The following is a 22,726-nucleotide window of genomic DNA, read 5'->3' as shown; positions in this document are numbered from 1 at the left end:
TTTCTATTTACTCAGAAACTAAATTCTCTAAACTATATTTAAAACTCAGTTTAAATTTTACGTTTATGGTCATGCCAAACTCTTCTGATGACAGATTAACCATAGAATTTTAAAACTTGAATAATAGGACATTTAGAAATAACTAACAATTAAATGGCTTCATTCCTCTCAGTATAGAATATACATGTCAGGATTTTCAGAAGAAAGAGTATAAATTCTTTCTTACCAAATGCAACTGTTCAAGCGTTTCTTATCAGTTGAGCTGAAATGTAAGCATAGAGATAGTGTAAAGAACTAAACCCTTTCAATCTCTGCTGCTGCTGATTAATTAGGATATGCACATGTAAAACATTGAATTAATACAGTTAGGAAAAGACTCAGTTGTTATTAGTCTGTATTTTAAATTTATGGAACTTCATCAGTCAGTAAATGAACTGAGTTCCTAGTCCATTGTGATAAATTTGATTTTTTTACACTTTGGTATTTATGATTATACAAAATAAATGTAAAGTAGATAAGCAGATAATTTTTCTACTCAATTATCAAACTAAAAATATATACACCTAGCATGAAAAGCCTGAATTTGTGAGTTAGCAATACAAATATATTCAAGGACTTAAGTATTGCATACTTGCTTATGCTTCCAAACTCACACTAGAACAGGGCTAGGCATGACTACTGACTTCAAATAAATAGTGACCACACTTTCTAATAAGTTTAAAGAAAAATTAAAAATTTGTTGAAGAAAGAACTATCTCCTTTCTTTAGTTTCTTTCTTTTCCAGTTTTTGGCTAAACCAGCTCACTCCTGGTGGAATTATTTCCATAGGCAGGCATTCTTTTACACTCTGTTCATCTGTGTCTTCACAGACTAGTCGGTTATTTCATTTCAGGATGGCTTTGAGTCATAAACACCAAGGAAACACTTGTTCCTTCTCCTTCATTATTTGTGTGTGATATCACCTGGGTTTGGTCATATAATTCGTTCACTTTTCTGAAGATGAGGACATGAAATGAGGTCATAGAAAGTCGATTTCCTTCATTGTCTAACTAGATATGAAACAAGAATGCTTTCCTGGCCACTCAGTAGTCCCTATAAAAGTAGGTACCATGGGGACAATTTGGACGACAGTCTTGACTAACTCACCTTTTGAGGTAAGTAAGACAACTGGTCTGCTACTAATTATCTTTCTATTGTGTCAGAGGAAGTATGTCACAGTGGCAAAGACCACCATCACTATCATTTAGGTGTGTGTTTTTCTACGGGCTCTTCTAAAAAAAAACCCAAGAAAGAGATTCACGTCATGAAAATATTCCACACCAGACCTGTTTCACACACAGCCAGAGCTGGGATGGTGACACAAAACTTCTAAACATCCTCCATGATTGTTCTCATTGCTCTGGGTTTCTCTCAGTTTACATTTGAGGCAATGTGAGCTTTATGGGAGATTCTAATTTAGAAAGGATGAGAAAGACATGGAAAACCTATAATCAGCTTCTCCCTTTCCTCATGCAAATTCCTTATTGCCAATAAATAAAAGAATATTTGGAATGAGAAATACATGTAATTCAGTTCTTAGTTTTTAAAATATGTCATGTTTCCATGCAAAGGCCCAAACCAAAATGTTCAATTGGGAGCACAGTAAGGAACAATAGTTGTGAACAGTTTAAACTCTTATGTAAAGTTTGATGTTTTACATAACTTTAATGAATTGACAAAGTCTTCTGGGGAAAACAGCTCCAGATGGCAGACACACGCAAGGGATTTAGTCAAACAACTTTTTGGCAAAGATTGTATGATTTTGCAATTGGGTAGGAACCAATGGAATGCGAGTTGAGTCTGGTTAATGGTCTACAGTTATTGGTTAAAGAAGTATATTAGAGCAGATTTTCCTGCACACATCTCACCTTTCCTATCAACCCCACAAGCCCCTGGCACAATGAAGTGGGTGACCTTCCTCCTCCTCCTCCTCCTCCTCCTCCTCCTCCTCCTCCTCCTCCTCCTCCTCCTCTTTGTCTCTGGCTCTGCTTTTTCCAAGGTTGTGTTTCCATGAGATGCACGTAAGAATTTTATGTTTTCACTGCTCCATTTTTATCTTACTTTCCTAGTAATGGAAGCCCTGCATTTTGAGAGAGTTAAGGTTTCCTTTAGTGCTTATTTCTAGACTTTGATGATACTTTGCATCTGAGAACCCTTGTGTGGTTATATTATTAATATACTTTAGACACCTTAGGTGACAATAATGAGGTGATTTTTTTAAAGTTTAGTTTTAAATATTTTTTAATTTTGAAGACATGCTAGGCAGAGTGACTTAAACTATACTAAATACAGCTGAAGCCAGAATCTTCACAGTCTTGAAGGTCTGTTTACTCTACCATGCTGTACTAATAAACTAAACATGTGTGTTGTTATTTTATGAATGGAGCTTCCATTTGTATTGACTTTTACTTTAGATTGTCTTAGTAGATCCTTAGAAACACGAGAAAAGCATTGACTCTCAGGTTTGGATGCAAAGCTATAAACACTTAGACAGTTTTAAAGTTGTATTCGTGGTGAAGGGTAGCTCGTTAAATGTCGAAGGAAGGAGTCATTGGCAGACTCATGTTTTTTTTTTTTTTTTTGTAGAGATCAGAGGCCAGTGTCTCAAAGTAAAGAAGTAACTTGAGTGTGTGGAAAGAAGTATGAAAAGCAGTATTATAATCGGTGTTTTCACCAATCTTTAAATATGGTTTGTGGTTTTTGTCTCCCTGTTCCCACAGATAAGAGTGAGATTGCTCATCGGTTTAATAATTTGGGAGAACAACATTTCAAAGGCCTATAAGTTAAAATGTTGAAAATCAATTTAATGTTTCTGGTAATATTAGTTCCAGTTCTAAATTGTTTTTTTTCCACCTTGAGCTTGCAAAATTGTAGGGCATCACTGTCCAACAGAATTGTCTTTGTTGATGGAAAGACTGTGGACCTGTGCTGAGCATATGGCAGCCGGAGGACACATGGTTACTGGGCACTTGAAACATGGCAAGTCTAACTGAGGAGCACACATTCAAATGTTATTTATCATTAATTAAATATATCTATCCACTTATGACTAATGGCTGCTTTACTGGAGAATGAGATTCTGGAGCCCACATTAAACTTGTGAAGAATCGAATCTTAGTTTTCTTTCTAGAAAGGTTTATGATATGTAGTTCCTTGAGCAGCTAACTTGTTAATTATTCTTTACACAACAAGATCCCATGGTATATTGAGAATATTATTTTGTCTTTGTAGCACTGGAGACTCCCACATGTGAAGCAAGTGATCTATAATTGTCACATCCCCAACTGTAAAAATGTTTTAATATAGTGAAAATGAGAAGTTTATATTTAAAAGTTCAAGAGTGTCATATACCCCCGATTAACAGCGGGGTGTATGGATTAGAAAAGAAATAACTCAAAGGACTTACATAATGTCCAGCCTTGACAATGAAATGTATTTAGAACATAGATTGCTTGTTTGCCCCATGTTCATAAATCTACTGACACACATATGCATCTATACCTAAGCATGGTAGGAATCCATGTTCTTTTTGCTTGGAAATGCACCTCTTCCTGGTTATGCCTCAGAGAAGAGCTGACAGGAATAGGCTTTCTAGAGAGTTGTAAGAAAGATACACAAAATATAGATGGTATACATGTACACAATTTGCTGTTTAGGAAATTCAGCTACTTCATAGTAAAGTTTTATTTCCATGTCTGTTTTTCAGAGTCCTGGTCATCTTCTCCCAGCATCTCCAGAGATGCCCATATGAAGAACATGTGAAATTAGTGAATGAAATAACCGAATTTGCAAAAACATGTGCTGCTGACGAGTCTGCTGCAAACTGTGACAAATCAATTGTCAGTACATTCTGATTTTGAGGATCCCTTTGCTCTTTTATGTAATTCTGAGTGTTTCAAGGGAAAACACTTTCTCCCACACTTAAGGCCCAGGGAACACTGTGGAAGAGGGGCAGAATGATTGTAGGAGCCAGAGGAATGGGGATTTTGTGATGAAATTGTCTCCTAGTAATGTCACAAGCTAGACTCAAAAAGTCTCACCAACATGACTGGCCAATTGTGAGCTTAAGAGTAACAACACAATAGACATGCCAGGGTGGATGAAAGACCACAGGGCCTCAACCCTACACAAAGAACCGCAGGCAAACAAGGAATGCCAAGAGCAGGAGAAACTGGCTTCTCCAGGGAAGAGAGAACCAATTGGTTAATTCAATACCAATGGTCAGCCCTGAAAACATGCGTACAAGTAACATTATACAGACTAACAGGCTATATTTTAGAATATATGTATATACATAAACATATATATATGTCTATATATACATATATGTGTATATATGTAACACAATTAGTGAGAAATGAGGTCATAGATCTGAAAGGGGCGTATTTGGGTGGATTTGGAGGGAGAAAAGGGAAGAAGGAAATGATGTAATTATATAGTAATCTCAAAAAGAAAAGAAGTGATAAAAAGTTATTAAATGATCAAAGTTGCAAGCAAATAGATACATTCTATCCATTGTTACAACTTAAAAAAAATTTCTTGGAAGCTACAGAAAGCAGTTATAATATTTTTAACGGCAACTTGTCATTTGTACAATTTCTTTCTAAGCTCTATAATCTGATTTCTGTTCACAGAGGCAAATAGGAATAGCATACTTTTATGTATTGACTAACTTTTTTTTTGGGTGGTGAGAGCCCTCAACTCTCTTACTGTATTTGAATATAACCACAATACCATCAAGCAGATCTGTGGAATTTGTCTTGCTCAACTGAGAGTCTATGCCAGATGATCAGTAACTGAGTTCCTCCTCTCTCTGGCAGCCATCACGCCTTTTGGATTCCGTGAATTGAACTGTTTTAGGTATCTTATCTGAGTAGAACCACACAGAACGTGTCTTTCTGTGACTGGCTTATTGCACTTCCCAACATGTCCTCCAGGTTGGCCCATGTTGGTGCCAGTTGCAGAACGTTCCTCTTTAAAGGCTGACCGTAATCCCTAGTGTGTATACACCACACTATTATCTGCCCACCCACATTTTCTTTATCCATTCATCTGCTGGTGCCTGTTTAGGCTGTTCATACATTTTGATTATTACAGGCAATGCTACAGTAGCCTTGGAGGGCTAATGTTTTCTTGACATAATGGTACTGTGCTAATCTTCAGAATGCATCGGCTGATTACTATGCTATTTGGTTACTTGGATAAAATTATAGTATAGCTCTTTATTTCTGTTTTAGGGAAATAAATATTTTATACACAATTAAAAGTGGCCTTTTTAGTCATTTAGAAGAAGTTCTGCTGTTTACAGGTAGGATTTCAAAAGCTGAGACCTGAACTTCTCCTCCTACTTAATATCTGGGCAACCGATTTTCAAATATCTCTAGGCCCTTTCTTTTTGCTTTCTTTTGGAAACCTTTTCCTCTCATTGCAGAGTTAGTGATTCACACAAAATATTACAGTTCTACCTTGATATTCCTAAAAGTACATTTTTGAAAGTTAATAAATTCTGTTTAGATCAGTAAAATATCTGTGAAGTTAAATTAATGAGGAAGGGAAGGATTATTTAACAATTGAAGTCCTTTGGAGGTGCACTGTTTCTAGAATAAAAGGAGATCTGTATTTTAATGCTGTAATTATTTATAGTAGATTGCGTTATTCCTCAGTGTTACAGGAAACCTACTAAAACCTTGGGCTTCTTCAAAACGGGCAGATCACATGAGAAGTTGTGTGAACATGTTGCTCCTGAGCATGAATTCACATGCTACCTCAAGACCTAGCTTCCCTTTTTTTTTTTTATTAATATGACTTTTTCCTAGCTTTTAGTGCCAGATAGAAAACATATAAGGCAACATTCCTTAAGGCCATTAACTATTTGCTTCTCTGTTTTATTCTTAACCAAGTTCTATCCACAGCTTTTTACACTGCTTTTTGGTTGTAAGGAAAGTCAGGGACCGGCAGGAATTTGATGGCTTCTGTTTCCCACTTAGCAATCTCTTTTTGGAGACAAGCTCTGTTCCATTCCAAGTCTTCGTGAAAATTATGGTGAACTGGCTGATTGCTGTATGAAACAAGAACCTGAAAGAAATGAATGTTTCCTGCAGCACAAGGATGACAATCCCAACCTGCCCCCACTTGTGAGGCCAGATGCTGAGGCCATGTGCACCTCCTTTCAGGAAAGTGCTGCCGCATTTAAGGGACAGTAAGTAAACAGATATCTATGTTTTAAATTAGAAGCTGAGCAATAGCTCGGCCAGTAACACTTATGCTAGTAGTCATAAAAACCCCAAATATCCAACATCAAGACTGGGAAGGTTTTACCTTAAGGTAATTTTTAAAAATATAATACTTAATACCACAAAACTGTGCACAATGACAATTAAAAAATCAAGGATATTTTCACATTTGAAAACAGATATGGCCTGTGGGAAAAATCTGAGATTGAGAAGTTGTAAAATATTCTGAAGTGGTGTGTGTGTGTGTGTGTGTGTGTGTGTGTGTGTGTGTGTGTAGTGTTCATGTTCTCTGAATCAATTTCACTTTAGTCAGCAATGTTACATTGGCACAGCCATATCTGAATGGAATGGCAGAAGTCACAAAGTCAGCACAGCTGCTTGACAAGGATCCAGCAGAGCTGAGCCACATGATGGCTGCCATGCCACCTTTGGTTTTCATCTCCACCTGTTACATACTTGAGGCACTTTTAATATTTGTACAACTTGAGGATATTGGATTGATTGAAAATTCCTTATAAATCATTTATGCCTTTTCCCAGGAATGCTGCTTCTAAGCTTATCCAGGAAAGTCCTGAACATACTGTTCCCCCACACATTTTGAGGAAGATATCCTTATCTACTTGAAGGTTGTGTCACTGAAGCAACCAAAACAACCAGCCTGAGCACAGGATGTCATATGCTTCTAGATTCTCAAAAATTGGGTTATGGGTTTATGAGTAAGAATGATAACTCTGTTTATTAAAGTCAAAACTTGAGGGAAAAGATTGGAAATGATAACTCTATTATGTCATAGTTTATTAATGATGACTAAAAGATGAGCAAAAGGAAGTAATACACATGTCCAAAAACAAAAATGATATGACCTATGTTTTGAAACATGATGAATGTATCCCTGCTAACTAAATTCTGTATAAATAAAGAAACACTCTGGCCGCTAGTCAGTCAGGCTGCAAGATTCTCCCGACCATTATGGCCTGGCTCACTTCCTTTTCCCACCGACTCCTTACACCCTCTGCAGGACCCATTACTGCTGGGGAATGGCTCCTGGCATTGCATCACCCAAATTTAACTATTTACTGAAAATATACGCATGTAAATATTTGCATGCAGATACACAAATTTAATCTACCTTCTCTCACTTCAGAAGAACAGAGCCAGGCCATCACTCATGGCCACAATGAGTAAACTTGGTCAATTGCAAATCTTTTGGATTTGGGTTGACTGATCATTTCTGTAGTGTTATGTGCTGTAGGAAATGATTGCTTGCTTGCTTCTTCTTCCATAACTCAGCTATTTGTATGAAGTCGGCAGAAGACATCCTTACCTCTATGGCCCAGAGCTCCTTTACTTTGCTGAGAAGTACAGTGCCATCATGACTGAGTGCTGTGCAGAAGCTGACAAAGCTGCCTGCTTGACACCAAAGGTGACCCCTGGGAAGATGGGGACAGAACTGCTCTGTATACCAAACCCAGAGATTTGACCGTCTTATGGTTGATTTAGGAAATCTGAATCTCTGAACAAGACTTCTCTATGTCATTAGAGAACCTTCTTCCCTCTTAAGTTACCAATGGCTTTTAGTTCTCATACCTTTCTTCCTTCTAAGATTTAGCAGTGATAGTCTAGAGAGGAAATTCTTGGGTGTGTGTTTACTTGTCTTCCCATTCCTTATGGTGGTGACTTCTGGAGTATAATAGTGTTTGTCACACTGGACAGCAAGGGCTAGTTCGTTTGTTTTGTTTTTTGTTTGTTTTTTGCTTTTTAGCTTTTTAGTCCTTCCTTGAGACATTTTACTGGAGATAGAATTCAAAGCAGTGAATTTTACTGAGGCTGGACATTGCAATCCAATTCTTTCTTCCATCAATATTTATTACATGAATCATTTGTTTTTCTTAGGCACTTACTCATTTTATGAAAGTTGATGAAGTAGGGATTTAGATGAATTAGTCACACAATTAAGGAGTCACTACAGGTACACACACACACACACACACACACACACACACACACACACATATATATATATATATATGCCCTGGGTATTACTATACCTATCTAGGACCCTTCCCCTGACAATGTCTCTATGCTGCCAGAGAGTGCCTGAGCTAACCTGCTCTGGTGATCTGATGGCCGAACACCCTGGCTGTCATGATAGAACTCTCATGCAGTACCTGATGGAAGCAGATGCAGAGATCCACGGCCTAGTCCCAAGCAGAGTTTCAGGAGTCCAATTGGCGAGAGAGAGAGGAGGGATTGTATGAGCGAGAGATATTGAGACCATGATTGTAAAAAGCACAAGGACAAATAGCCAAACTAGTGGAAATGCATGAACTGTGAACCAATGGCTGAGGAGCCCCCATGGAACTGGACCAGGACCCTCTGAATAAGTGAGACATTTGATTAGCTTGAACTGTTTGGGAGGCCCCCCAGGAAGTGGAGCCAGGACCTGTCCTTGGTGCTGCATTTTAAGTACCTAGAAACCTCCACTATGACCAGACTGATTTTCATTCCCTTAGGTACCAAAATAGTCACGTGTCAAAAGGAGTACTTGTGAATATAGGTGTAAATTATCTTTTAAAATTTTCATTGGGAGGGAGGGTGCAACTCAGCAGCAGAGCCCTTGCCTAACACGCACAAGGTCCTGATTTCAACTCCCCACCCAAACAAGTTATTTTGGCAAAGCGCTGTCTGAAGTTTTGAAGGTGTGTGTGTGTGTGTGTGTGTGTGTGTGTGTGTGTGTGTGTGTGTGTGTGTAAAAATTGTCTTTTCTAATTTTTTTCAATTGGAATTCTTTTTGTAGCTTGATGTTCTGAAGGAGAAAGCATTGTCTTCATATGCCCACCAGAGAATGAAGTGCTCCAGTATTCAGAGATTTGGAGAGAGAGCTTTCAAAGCATGGTACATGTTGTCTATTATCACAATTCACATCTTGATAATTAATTTTCCAATCTAGAAGATTGTGCGTTTATAAAGCACCTCATGAAAAGTTGATAGGGGTGAATCAGAAGAACGGCAATATATTGACAATTTGTCTCAGTGTTTTTGTTTTAAACTGTCAAAAAATGTAGAAGGCTTTTTTTGACTAGCAGAGGACAGGTGTTTAGATCCCACTTGTTTATAAAGACCAGGAATCTCATTTTAAATGATTAAAAAATACAGTCACAGTCACGGTAATTAATTTACTTAATTTATTTTCCTTCAATGGGAAAGTGAGTGTTTAATGTCCAGATAATTGAATTCAGCCATCAACCAAGTTGGAGTTATTACTTTGAATTTTCTTTTTTTTGTAATATATATATATATTAATTTTATAATTTGGTTTAATTTTACATATCAGCCACGGATTCCACTGTCCTCCCTCCTCCCACCCACCCACCCCCGCCATACCCCCAGCCAACCCCCCATTCCCATCTCCTCCAGGGCAAGGACTCCCCTGGGGATTCAGCTCAACCTGGTGGATTCAGTCCAGGCAGGTCCAATCCCCTCCTCCCAGGCTGAGCAAAGTGTCCCTGCATAGGCCGCAGGTTCCAAACAGCCAGCTCATGCACTAAGGACAGGTCTTGGTCCCACTGCCTGGGTGCCTCCCAAACAGTTCAAGCTAATCAACTGTCTCACTTATCCAGAGGGCCTGGTCCAGCTAGGGGCTCCTCAGCTATTGGTTCATAGTTCATGTGTTTCCACTAGTTTGCCTATTTGTCCCTGTGCTTTTTCCAATCTTGGTCTCAACAATTCTCACTCATACAATCCCTCCTCTTTCTCGTCAATTGGATTCCTGGAGCTCTACCTGGGGCCTGACCGTGGATCTCTGCATCTGCTTCCATCAGTCATTGGATGAGATTTCTAGCACGACAGTTAGGGTGTTTGGCCATCCTATCACCAAAGTAGGTCAGTTTGGGCTTTCTCTCGACCATTGCCAGTAGTCTATTGTGGAGGTATCTTTGTGGATTTCTGGGGATCTCTCTAGCACTTTGCTTCTTCATATTCCCATGGGGTCTTCATTTATCATGGTCTCTTTTTCCTTGTTCTCCCTCTCTGTTCTTGATCCAACTGGGATCTCCTGCTCCCCTAAGCTCTCTTTCCCTGACCCTTGCCCTTCACTAACCCCCCACACATCCAGTTTGCTCATGTAGATCTCATCCATTTCTCTGTCATTGGGAGATCCCTGTGTCTTTCTTAGGGTCCTGTTTTCTAGGTAGCCTCCCTGGAGTTGTGAGTAGCAGTCTAGTCATCCTTTGTTTTACATCTATTATCCTCCTATGAGTGAGTACATACCATGTTTGTCTTTCTGAGTCTGGGTTACCTCACTCAGGATGATTTTTTCTAGATCCATCCATTTGCCTGCAAACCTCATGATATCATTGTTTTTCTCTGCTGAGTAGTACTCCATTGTGTATATGTACCACATTTTGTTTATCCATTCTTCAGTTGAAGGGCATCTAGGTTGTTTCCAGGTATTGGCTATCACAAAAAATGTTGCTATGAACATAGCTGAGCATGTGCCCTTGTGGTATGAATGAGTATTCCTTGGGTATATGCCCAAGAGTGGTATAGCTGGGTCTTGGGGGAGATTGATTCCCAATTTTCTAAGAAAGTATCATATTGATTTCCAAAGTGACTGTACAAGCTTGCGTTCCCACCAACAGTGGAGGAGAGTTCTCCTTGCTCCACATCCTCTCCAACATAAGCTGTCTTCAGTGTTTTTGATCTTAACCATTCTCACTGGTGTAAGGTGGTATCTCAGAGTCATTTTTGATTTGCATTTCCCTGATGATTAGGGACATTGAGCAATTACTTAAATGTCTTTCAGCCATTTGAGCTTCCTCTGCTGAGAATTCTCTGTTTGGCTCTATAGCCCAATTCTTAATTGGACTGTTGGGCATTTTGATGTCTAATTTCTTGAATTCTTTATATATTCTGGATATCAGCCCTCTGTCAGATGCGGGGTTGGTGAAGATCTTTCCCCATTCTGTAGGCTGTCACTTTGTCTTGTTGACCGTGTCCTTTGCTCTACAAAAGCTTCTCAGTTTCAAGAGGTCCCATTGATTGATTGTTTCTCTCAGTGTCTGTGCTACTGATGTTATATTTAGGAATTGATTTCCTATGCCAATGCCTTCAAGACTGCTTCCTACTTTCCCTTCTATCAGGTTCAGAGTAACTGGATTTATGTTGAGGTCTTTGATCCACTTGGACTTAAGTTTTGTGCATGGTGACAGATATGGATCTATTTGTAGCCTTCTACATGTTGACATCCAGTTATACCAGCACCATTTGTTGAAGATGCTTTCTTTTTTCCATTGTACAGTTTTGGCTTCTTTGTCAAAAAATATGTTCATAGGTGTGCGGATTAATGTCAGGGTCTTCAATTTGACTCCATTGGTCCACATGTCGGTTTTTATGCCAGTACCAAGCTGTTTTAATTACTGTAGCTCTATAGTAGAGCTTGAGGTCAGGGATCGTGATGCCTCCAGAGGTTATTTTATTGTACAGGGTTCTTTTGGCTATCCTGGGTTTTTTGTTTTTCCATATGAAGATGAGTATTGTTCTTTCCAGGTCTGTGAAGAATTGTGTTGGTATTTTGATTCAATATTTTATATTGAATCTGTAGATCGCTCTTGGTAAGATTGCCATTTTTACTATGTTAATCCTGCCTATCCATGAGCATGGGAGATCTTTCCCTTTTCTGATATCTTCTTCAATTTCTTTTTTCAGGGACTTAAAGTTCTTATCATATAGGTACTTCACTTGCTTAGTTAAAGTTACCCCAAGATATTTTATATCATTTGTGGCTATTATAAAGGGTGATGTATCTCTGATTTCCTTCTCAGCCTGTCAATTGTATATAGGAGGGTTACTGATTTTTTTGAGTTGATCTTGTATCCTTCTATGTTGCTGAAGGTGTTTATAAGCTGTATCAGTTCCTTGGTCGAATTTTTGGGGTGACTCGTGTATACTATCATGTCATCTGCAAATAGGGAAAGCTTGACTTCTTCCTTTCCAATTTGTATCCCCTTAATCTCCTTATGTTGTCTTATTGCTCTGGCTAGAATTTCAAGTACTATATTGACTAAGTATGGGGAGAGCGGATAGCCTTGCCTTGTTCCTGATTTTAGTGGAATCACTTTGAGTTTCTCTCCATTTAATTTGATGTTGGCTGTTGGCTTACTGTAAATTGCCTTTATTATGTTTAGGTATGTTCCCTGTATTCCTGATCTCTCTAGGACCTTTATCATGAAGGGGTGGTGGATTTTGTCAAATGCCTTTTCAGCATCTAGTGAGATGATCATGTAGTTTTTTTCTTTCAGTTTGTTTATATGATGTATTACATTGACGGACTTTCCTATGTTGAACCACCCTTGCTTCCCTGGAATGAAGCCTACTTGATCATGGTGGATAATTGTTTTGATGTGTTCTTGGAGTCTGTTTGCCAATAATTTATTGAGTATTTTTGCAACAATGTTTATGAGGGAGATCGGTCTGTAGTTCTCTTTCCTTGTTGCGTCTTTGTTTGGTGTAGGAATCAGGGTAATTGTAGCCTAATAGAAGGAGTTTGGTAATGTTCCTTCTGTTTCTTACAACTTCAATTCTGTCTCTAATCTCATGTGTTTGCTCCAACCTCTCTTGCTTTTATATCATGTAGCTGAGTCCGGGAGCATCCTTTAATATGTAAGTCAAGACTAATGTGCCTGCCTCTCTAGCACCTCTCCTGTTTGTCAATAATGAATCAACCCACCAGGAGAGAAAATGGAGATGACAGACACTGTGTGTGTTCTCTAGAGACTGTCAGCAGGAATTATCCTCACTGAGTCATCCTTAATATCCAAATTCTTAAAGCCAATCAGATCAACAAATATAGCAGCTCCAACATGAAACAACACACTGTTACATGGGCTATGATTGGTTCTTGCAAACAAGTTTCTTTATCAGAGCTATGGAACTGAAAATTAAATTAGAAATAATGAAGATCCCGGCTTTTGACATCTTGCAATAGAGCTTAGAAGTTGTCTGCTAGAAAATTTCTTGGCAGAAGGATCCATGATAAAAATTCTCTAATTCTCTAGAAGTTAGGGAATTTATTCTCCCTCCACAGACCTTTAGAATATAGAAAGGTATGTCCTAATTAAGATAAAAAACATGAATCTTCATTTCCAGATAAGAAAATACTTTCATGCCATTATGTAATTTAACCTCATAGATCCTTTGATTTAGTGTGTTGTAACACTCTAAAAACTAAAGTCTGCTTGAGGTCACATTGCTAAGATGTGACCAAGCCAGGGACAGAAGACAGGTGAGGACTCAAAACTTGATGCCCCTCCGACAGCCACCCTTTTAGTAATTTCTCTTTGATTTTAATTTTATAAGGTATTTGCTTTCCACGCACCACCCACATTCTTTCAGTAGATAATTCTGCCAAAGGAAAACGTAACTATTAACTATTGTGTCAGAACTTGCATTGTAAGAACTAGTGAATTTTTATAATTTTCTTCATGTCAGTTAGTTTTGAATTTCCTTGTTATAAATGGTATCTTCTCACTGCTTTCTTCCAAATGCAGCATCATAATAAGTCTTTGATGGGAAAATTTTCTTTTTAGGATGGTAGCTCATAAGAGCCAGAAATTCCCCAATGCTGACTTCACAGAAATTAGCAAACTGGCAACAGACCTTACCAAAACCACCCAGGAGTGCTGCCATGGTGACCTGCTTGAATGCGCAGATGACAGGGTAAGGAGTTGTTACATGCTCACAGTCAGTGAGTAGATGTGTTTGGCTGCATCGGTGAACACTGATGGTGGTTGACATGGTCTCTGGGCTCTCCTTTATTCTACCAAGTTTCCTTGTTTTGTGGCACTTTCCAGTAACAAACAAACAAACAAAAAACCCAGAACAAAACAAAACAAAACAAAAAACAAACAAAAAAAACAGTTTTCTGAATTATTACATGACCCAAAACTCCTCTGTTCAGCCACTTTCTGAGGAGGCTTAAATGGAAAGAGAACAGTTACAAATGTAGATTTCTAAGGTGTTTGGGGGAGAGAAGTGGGGCTGGAGACCTCACAGACTGGAGATGCTTTTAAAGAATGATGCACTTATCCCTCATAGTCTTTTTTAATTAACTGTGTGTGAAGTACATAAATATTTGCTGTGACCTCACTTTCTCCAAAGTTGTACTATTATATACTTCCTCCTTCTAAAGATTAAAAATACAACCAAATCTTCTTCTGCTATGATAACCCCTGGAAAACTTAAGTTCAATGTGTTATGTATGTAAGCAGGCCCTGTAATTGTACTTATTACTCATTATAATTATGCCTCATATTTTAATGAGCTTTTTAGTTTTAAAATACCTACCCTTCAATTGGGAGGAAAACTTGGAAAAATAGCACTAAATTTTATGGAAAAAATAACCTGAATTATCTCAGTCATAGAAACATAAAGTTAATAAACAATCAAAGTGAATTAATTTAAATAAATAACTTGATTCTGAACAGTCTCTCTTGAATCTAATTGTTTGAGTCACAGCATCTTGATTCTGAAGGCTCTGAAGCACTGTGTGGGTGAGAATGTGTTTGCAGAAGCCACTTTGGTTGTATATGGTCTAGAGCAGGATGAATAAGCTTTACCCACATAACAAAGGTGTGTGGAAAAATGTAGCAAAGATAACTTCTCTTAAACATTTCTTTTCCTCTCTCACAGGCGGAGCTTGCCAAGTACACGTGTGAAAAGCAAGCATCTATCTCTAGCAAATTACAGGCTTGCTGTGACAAACCAGTGTTGCAGAAATCCCACTGCCTTGCTCAGGTAGAGCATGATGACATGCCTGCTGATCTGCCTTCATTGGCTGCTGATTTTGTTGAGGATAGTGAAGTGTGCAAGAACTATGCTGAGGCCAAAGATATTTTCCTGAGCAAGTGAGTAGATGCCTTTCCTTTCATAGTTTTTCTTTTTTCTTTTCTTTTCTTTTTTTTGAGACAAGGTCTCACTGTGTAGTCTGACTGTCCTGGAACTCCAGGCTTTCTTTGGAGTTACCACGACTTAGGTGGCTCCCAGTAAATTTGTTCACCCTTGTCATTCTCAGCCTTTAAAATTTACCTGAAAAGTATTTTAAGTAATTTAAAATATTGTTATGAAATCAATCATACATGCATTTAGCATAAACTCAATGTTCCTTACTTCATAAGGATATTTCTGGAAATCTTTAGAAATATTCAATGAATATATAAATTGTACGTATCACTTAATCATTTTTATAAACATATTTCTTAAACATCTAATGCATTTGAGCATATTATGTATTATTTAACATTCTCCTTTCCTGTATACCTGTATCTATCCATATCTGTGATGACAGGAAGGATATATATCTATATATGTGTATGTGTATGTTTATATATATAAACTAATGTCATTTATGTATATAAAGCACACATATATGTATAAATATCAATATGACACGAGTTGTTTTGTATTTGATTGAAATTACCAGAATATCATACTGTAGCAAGACAGGATACAATTAATAACAAATGACTATATGTTTTGAGTAACTGCAACAATTAATTCTATCATTTTATTATTAGATTATAATTGTACCCTATACTAAATAGTATTTAATGAAAGATTTACCTAACATGTAGAAGAAAAAGGAACTTTTAGTATTGTCTCTATTTACTGCTTTATTGAGATACTTTGTATACATAATTCAAAGCAAACTAGATATACAGTAAAAAACTTATAAATCAACCATTTACGATGCACCAGTCTCTGTGTGCTGTGATAGAGTGTGCCATGTATTTATCCCAACGCCCCTTGTTAGAGAGATGCTATCCTTCTTTCCCTTCTATATGGAGGAGGTTAATACACTGATAGTGTTAATAAGTTGCCCCTGCAGAACAGTAAAATACATCGTGGTGGGAAAGCTGAACCTGGGAAGAGTTATCTCTGGGTCCCAAGTTCTTGCTGCTCAGTTTCCTGCATGGAGCTCATTCCAATGCAGAACGCCTGGAATGTGAATTACTCTTGAGATTACTTATGTGAGTCTATTACTTGCTCATCTATTTAACTCAGTCTGTGTTCCTCTTCTTTAGGCTTTTGTATGAACACTCAAGAAGGCACCCTGACTACTCTGTTGTCTTGTTGCTGAGACTTACAAAGAAATATGAAGACACATTGGAAAAGTGCTGTGCTGAAGCTGATCCTGCTGCATGCTACAGCAAAGTGGTAGGTTTCTATAGGCCAAGAGCACAGCAGCTCCTGACAGAAGTTCCTATAAGGAGAAAGGAAGTGATGGACTAATGAGAATTGATATATAGGTCAATTCAGATACTTTCTTGACATGTAGGCAAGCCTGAGCTCTTAAAGTTATTAGTCATTATAGGATAAACACTGGATAAAATGTAAGGGAACCTCTAATAATCACTATAGAAAGGGAAGATTTGAAGGAAGGAAGGAATCTTTACTTGCACAAAATCTTTATCATAGTTTTTCCCTTTTCGTACTCTTGAGAATAAAATAGAGTAAATTTAAATGCCAACCAAAAGAGATATTTAACTCACATTTAAAAACACTTAACCCAATCCCCCAAATTGTCAACTTTTACCATTAATATCTCAAAGGAGTTTGCATACTCTTCTACTTTAAAATACTTTCAAACATTTTGGAGGTTTTGGAGCAAGTTTGTTGTGGAGGACATCAGGGATCCTGTCAATACACACTGGTTTCTGACCTATTTGGGGCCAGAAGAGAATAATATTTTACAAAGAAACTTCTGAGTATCAGCCATCACTCTGTGACTGAGTCTGAAAGTAGACTTTCTCCTCTCAGAGACCTCAAGATCCAACTAGAGAGATTGCCTGAAAATGATGGCCCTGTCTATTGAAGGTCTGCTGTTCACTAGGTGTGATTTTAATTTCATCCACTTAGTTGGTTAACAGAACAGTTCTAGTTAAGTACACATAATGACACTGTAGATGGGATCAGCCTGAAGCTTAGACATGGGAAGAACAGTTGCACAAGAAAACATGTCAGGTGACCTGGTGCAAACACAGCCATTGAATTCCAGAGCCTGAAGATTCTTATTGACTTGCACCAAATGACCTTGCAAATAAAAGGAAAAATTTAAATGTAATGTGACAGACATGACAGGGAAGATCTCCTGAAGTCTCTTTGAACAAAAGGAAGGGAGAAATGCAAGTGACCTACACTGGGCTCTCAGGAAGGATGCTATAAACACAATTCTCTTAGGTTGCAGCTTGGTGAACTTTCTCCTCTGGTAGAAGAGTCTAAGAACTTAGTCAAAACTAACTGTGAACTTTTCGAGAGGCTTGGCGAGTATGGATTCCAAAATGTGTGAGTAGTTTTTCAGTTATTTCTTTTTCCTTGGTCAATTTGTATTTTTTAAAACAACGTTTAGGCCACCCAGTAGATGACATTAGTAATGAAAACACATTATTTATAATCCCTATCCATCACACAATTCTGGAGAGTAGATAACTTCCTTTATAGGATGGAGAGGATTCTATTCCTGTATTGTAGCACAAATCTTAAAAGGTCTCATTAATAAAATCAAACCTGAAGTCAGGTATTGGGGTGATTACTGGAAGATCAGAGAAGCAGAATAAGCCACAGCTACCTCACCTCACCAATTCTTCAGCTGACCCTATTTCCTCAGACTGGATGCCTCTGAGTTGTCATCCAGAATGAATCTCAGCTGAACTGCTGCTCAAAAGCCTAAAAGCTTAACCAGGCTCTAGTTCCTGATCCTCACGCCTTATATACCCTTCTGCTTCCTGCCATCAATTCCTAGGATTAAAGGTGTGAGTCATCATGCCTGGTTGTTTCCAGTGTGGCCTTGAACTCACAAAGATCCAGATGGATCTCTGCCTTTAGAATACTAAGATTAAAGGTGTGTATGTGTGCCACAATTTTCTGGCTGCTGTATCTAGTGGCTTTTCTGTTCTCTGACCCCAGATAAGTTTATTAGGATGCACAATATATTGGGGAACACAATATCACCACATTGTATAATATAAAACACTGGTCTCTTGGGATTATATAATTTTGAGGGGTCTAGCAAATCTTGATACATTAGAACTGGGAGTATCCTTTGAAGGTTATGTAGAGTTTATGAGCAAACAGTAGAATGATATTTAGTAGAACAAGAAGTAGTATGCTTTGGACAGCAGAAGCTCAAGAACTGATAGAAATGCTGAACACAAAAATATAACAAAAGATTTAGATAACATTCAAATGTTACATGAATAAGGGCTCCCTTCGGGAAACATTAGAACTTGGGAGTTATACCTAAACTTTGATAGTTGTGTGTAACCTTGAATTCCTATGGAATTTTATTTCTACAAGAGATAGAGACTGAACGCCCTGCTGGAGTAATGTCACAATTCCATAGAACCTTATCTATGGAGGTAAAGTAAAGACACATTATTTCTTATTCAGGTCATTTACACTTTTAGCACTCTTCTAACTCTAGCAGTTGGAGTTGACATGATTTCTTCACTTGAGTAGATTACAGTCATTCACTGACTTTTATTATTATGGTGCATTATTAAATACTAGATGTTATTAGATGCTAGATAATGTGCCAGGGAGACACGTTATTTCCTTTCATTTAATCCTTGCACTGTCTCTATTAAACCAGCCATCTTTTCACCACTATCTTTTAAGTATATCATAGTGTTGATATGTGGAAGTTTGTGATAGAATTTATTTCAAGCAGCACCAAGTACATTAATACCGTCAGATTAGAGAAATGTAACTCACTTCCTTATGATTTTAGTACAGATCTAAGACTAAGATCATACGCTACAGGGAGATTTCAACTTAGTTAGTTTCTCAGGACAAGGTCTACCTCCAATACTGTGCTATCATCCTAGAAGTGAAGAGCTTTGATTGGTGGGGGAAAAATATCTTGCTGACTTGGGGTAAATTTTTCCTGTTGAAATATTACACCAGACCAGTTTCCTGCCTGGATGGAAACATATAAGTTACTTTTTATAACAGGCTCCTAGTTCGTTACACCCAGAAAGCACCTCAGGTGTCGACTCCAACTCTCGTGGAAGCTGCAAGAAATCTAGGAAATGTGGGCAGCAAGTGCTGTGTGCTTCCTGAAGAAAAGAGACTGAACTGTGTGGAGGACTATATGAGTTTTGTAAACTATGATAAAGTCAGTAGTGCTGGGTTTTTGTCTTTAAACATTGACAAATTTAACTTTTAGGAGCAAGCATGTGCTAATATGTGCATGTGTTTATGGTAGCTGGGACATGGGCACCTATATTTAACTGAAAGAGAAATTTTATAAGTCATATGTTTGGTTTCAAAGATAAATAAATCACTATGGCAGTCAAGGCTGAATTCAAAGTTGTTAACTCAATATGGCAACTCTTTTAGTGCATCAGAAAGTGAGTATCTGTGGATCTGGTGACTGTTCTGCTCCTCTGCCTGCCTGTTCCTTAGATGGTTGCAATTCTGAACCGGGTATGTGTGCTGCATGAGAAAACCCCAGTGAGTGATCAGGTCACTAAGTGCTGTACTGGATCTGCGATAGAAAGGCGACCATGCTTCTCTGCTCTGCCAGTAGATGAAACATATGTCCCCAAGGAATTTAAAGCAGACCTTCACCTTCCATGCTGATATCTGCACACTTCCAGAGAAGGAGAAGCAGATGAAGAAAAAACGTGAGCCATATTTTCTTGAATAATTTTCTTGGATAATTTTTTTGTGCAGTGATTATATACTTTAGAGAGAAGTGTTTAGATGTTGGTATTATTGAGTTGAAAAAGTGTCAACTTTTTTCTATGTGAAAAAAATGTATTAAAATCTTTCATATGCATTATCTTTAATACTGTGCATAAAAACCACAGAAGACTACAATTCCAGTCAAGGAACAGTAGAAAATTATAAATAGCTAACTGGTGAATTTATATTGATATATGATTGGTCATAGAAATCATAGGAGAATTTATTTCAAGGTATGAATAATTATCTGTAATTGTTGCATGATGAAGCCATAACAGAGACAAGACAAGGCTACAGGTGTGACTTCTGAGAATAGGAAAAGAAACAGCTGGAAATGCACATAGGGGGGTGGACTCCTCAATGCTCTCAGGAGAGGTTCCAACAATATGAATTTTAGCAAGATGTTCTCATCATCTTTGGAGACTTGTGTTGGTGGTCCAGACCGTGTTACAAGACTCTTTCCCCACACAACTCTTTTTCTCTAGTACTGTTTACTCTACAAATATCAGTGACAGAGACCCAGCAGTCTCTTCTTGCTTGGCTTGTTTTATTCTTATAACATCCCCATTATTAACTTCAAATGGAGCAGATGTTAGAGAGCCATATTCTGTATATTAAGTGCAAAGACAGAATTCTTTCAAGTAATTTCCGGAAACTACATAAAACACAAAGTGGTTTGCACTAATAATTCTATTTCACCCAGTCCTAGCCAAGTGGCACTTATTATCCTCATACACAGTCAAGAATGTTAAGGTTGGAGATGGTGTGCTTGGTCTTGGAAGCCAAAATCACTGTCTCCAAGATTTGTAACCTTAAACTGTGGCCTCGCATCCTTGCTGTCTTGGTTTCCAGCATGGGAGTCAACATTTCCTTGCTCTTCCTGCTCTCTGTCCTAATGCAGGGCACTTGCTGAGCTGGTGAAACACAAACCCAAGGCTTCAGATAACCAGTTGAAGACTATGATGGGTGAATTTGCAGCTTTCTTGGATAAGTGCTGCAAGGCTGACGACAAGAAGGCCTGCTTCTCTGAAGAGGTAATAGAGCTTTTTGCATTTTGATATGTTCACTTTTCATTTTTGTGCATTTGGTCAGGTTGAGGCTTAGATATTCATATGCTGAATAATGTGTTGAATCTAGATTGTGTTCACTACAGAACTGTAATATAAACTGACTCACATAGTTCTTAATTTTTATGTCCTACCAAACTTTAGCATATAAAATGTTTATAATGGCCATTCAGTTCTAAATTTATAACACTCATGAACATAGTTAGAAATATTTGTAAAGCCCAGAATCATTAACTCATTTAAACCTTGTCTTGAAATGTTACACTTTGAATTGACTAATTTCACACACAAGAGGAGAACATTTGCAGTTACGCGTCTAAATCATTTCACATTTCCCCCTGTGTCCTAACAAGAGTTTATTTTATTCTTTTTGATACAATAAATATCAGTGAGTTTTGTTTAAGAATTCTAGGAGAACTGTAATTAAGTTTTGCAAGGCATGTGAATTTACATTATAATCACTGAAAACTGTAGATGTGCAAATTCTAATAGTCTTGCTAGTGTTTTTCTAACATCTATCATTTGTGTGTGTGTGTGTGTGTGTGTGTGTGTGTGTGTGTGTGTGTGTGTGTGTGTGTGTGTTTTCAGGACCCAAAACTTGTTGCTGCAAGCCAAGGTGCCTTAGCCTAAACACATCACAATCACAAGCATCTCAAGTAAGTGTATTTGGGACTTTAAAAAAAGCAATCATACTCATTTTTCCTAAAATGGCTAAGATTTGCTGACCATTTGGCAAGAGCCATGTAGACTAGCACCTTCCACCAATCCTAGGCCCTCATATATGTTCACCTATTTGCAGATAAGAAAATGAATACATAAAGCTCAAGTCAGTGCAATTTACCCAAGGGGCAGCCAAAATAGGAAGAGAAGGAGCATTTCTAGAGAATTCACACCAGAGCTGAGGACTTATCATGGTTCTGCTATGACTTTGATGATGTACTACATGGAGTCACACATGTTAGTCCAGTCAAGGATAGCTTAATAAAAAAACTGAAACCATATGAAAGAACATTTTTTTTTTTTTTTTTTTTTTTTTTTTTTTTTTTTTTTTTTTTTGGTTTTTCGAGACAGGGTTTCTCTGTGTAGCTTTGCGCCTCTCCTGGAACTCACTTGGTAGCCCAGGCTGGCCTCGAACTCACAGAGATCCGCCTGGCTCTGCCTCCCGAGTGCTGGGATTAAAGGCGTGCGCCACCACCGCCCGGCCGAAAGAACATTTTTTAAGTCAAAACAGTTGTGTATTTTTTATTCTGCAGAGTTTGAGCCAATACTTCTGTAAATTCATTTCACCAGAAGATCTGATGGAGCTATATTTTGGGGGTTCCTGTATCATAATAAATGATCTGCTCCCCAATATCTGATGTGTCACATGCAAAGCTTTGACAGAATTTATATACCTATATCAAAACAGTTTCCTTTGAAAATGTAGATAATTGAGCATAGCTATGCCGATCAATTTTGTTTGAAATATTTTGGAAGTAATTTTAAAAAATAGACCAACCACAAAAAAAGATGAAAAAAGAAAATTGTTTCTCCATATGAAAACACATACATATTGTGTATTCAAGCAAATAACCTATAAATATAGGATTAATTTTAAAATATATCCATTTTAGAAGAAAAAGGAAATTTTGTTGCATTCTGAGA

At 37.8% G+C, this 22,726-nt stretch overlaps 1 pseudogene; it reads left to right on the top strand.

The window, feature by feature from the left end:
- The first annotated feature begins 1,109 nt into the window (after positions 1-1,109).
- Positions 1,110-21,712, top strand: LOC128108796 (albumin-like; annotated as a pseudogene).
- Positions 21,713-22,726: the final 1,014 nt, after the last annotated feature.

Source organism: Peromyscus californicus, unplaced genomic scaffold (assembly GCF_007827085.1).
Source record: "Peromyscus californicus insignis strain IS unplaced genomic scaffold, ASM782708v3 Scaffold_13__1_contigs__length_99412109, whole genome shotgun sequence".
Taxonomy (NCBI): domain Eukaryota; kingdom Metazoa; phylum Chordata; class Mammalia; order Rodentia; family Cricetidae; genus Peromyscus; species Peromyscus californicus.
This window is presented reverse-complemented; position numbering and strand designations above follow the sequence as displayed.